We start from the raw sequence: 1,371 nt of genomic DNA on the forward strand, positions 1-1,371 counted from the left end.
CCTTTGTTGTATCTTTTTGAGTTATTTTATGCCCTTTGGGGATTTTCTTGTGCCACTGTGTGTTATCGGGTCTTTTCATGGCTGTTTTATTCCGCTGTAATTGTTTTGCATCTCTTTGTGGTCATTATGTGTCTTTTTTGTAAATGTTAAGCATGATTGCTATGTTTTCGTGGTTATTTTGCATCATTTAGGGATCATTTTGTAGCAAGCTATCGTTAGTTTGGCCCTTTGTGGAGTCATTTTGCGTTGCTGAAGGATCATTATACACATTTGAGGTTTGTTAGTAATCTTTTTTTGTGGAGTTTTTGGATACTTGTGGAGGTCATTGTGCACCATCAGTCACGTATAATTTTCCCTGGCTGTTGTTAGCTTCTTGGTGTGCATTTGTCTGTTTTTATTTTGTGGCTGTTTTATGGATCTCTGGCTATGAAATTGGAAGTGAAGAAACTTGTGACGGTAGAACAGGTAAAAGTTGTGGCCTTAAGGTGGTTCTAGAAGACAGTCATTCATCATACGTCCTCATGAAAATGTCTTTCTTGTGAACATTTTGTTGATAAATTGCTGATAGGAGGATTAAAGCTTTAACATGACATGCACTGATGGATTTGTAGTAGCAAAAACACCCAGAGATGATTTAAATAAACTACAAAAACTGATGGAATAGACACACTGTGTATCAAACAAACACATTGGGTATCAAACGTGTATCATCGTGTATCTATAATAAGCTATAGAGACAGCTTGTTGCACGCTGAGGTTTGTCCAGCTCTTCATGGAAAGCCATCCTGTCCGTGCCAATCCTGTTTTCTGGCTGCCGCTGTGTTGAGGTGGCGTGGTAATCTGGACAGATCCTCAGTCAGTCCCATCTGGCTCATTTTGTTGTTCACACAGCGGCGGGCAAAGTGTCATAAACACAGATAAGGCCGGGAGGAAAATGTTTTGTGAGGGTCAGGGCTGCTGCGAGCGTTACAGTGCTGGCATTACGCTGAGTTATGGCTGCAATCAAGCCACTCAGGTGATTTGTGAAGGTCGCCTGGAGCGCAGAGGAAATGATTTTTCCTTCATGTCTCTGCAACACTCTGTAGCTACAAAATGACATTTCACAAAAACAAGTCAGCTTTACATCCAGGTTCTACATCTGATCTGAAAAATGTTGTTATAACAAGCACCATCCATATTAAAGACACTTTAAGTCTAAGCATAGCCATTTTTCTCTTTGTAGTAATTTTTCTGACTGTGTGCAAACTATACATCACCTTGAGGTCTATTGCACCAATTTCAAGATAGCAGACACATTTTGGCCTGGTCCGGTTTTCTTTCAGTCACTTACTATTCAAATATGGCAAATGTTTTACGTCAAAGTCAGAGTTA

The sequence above is a fragment of the Pundamilia nyererei genome, unplaced genomic scaffold, assembly GCF_000239375.1.
Source record: "Pundamilia nyererei isolate P.nyererei 1_Seehausen unplaced genomic scaffold, PunNye1.0 scaffold00085, whole genome shotgun sequence".
NCBI classification, from domain to species: domain Eukaryota; kingdom Metazoa; phylum Chordata; class Actinopteri; order Cichliformes; family Cichlidae; genus Pundamilia; species Pundamilia nyererei.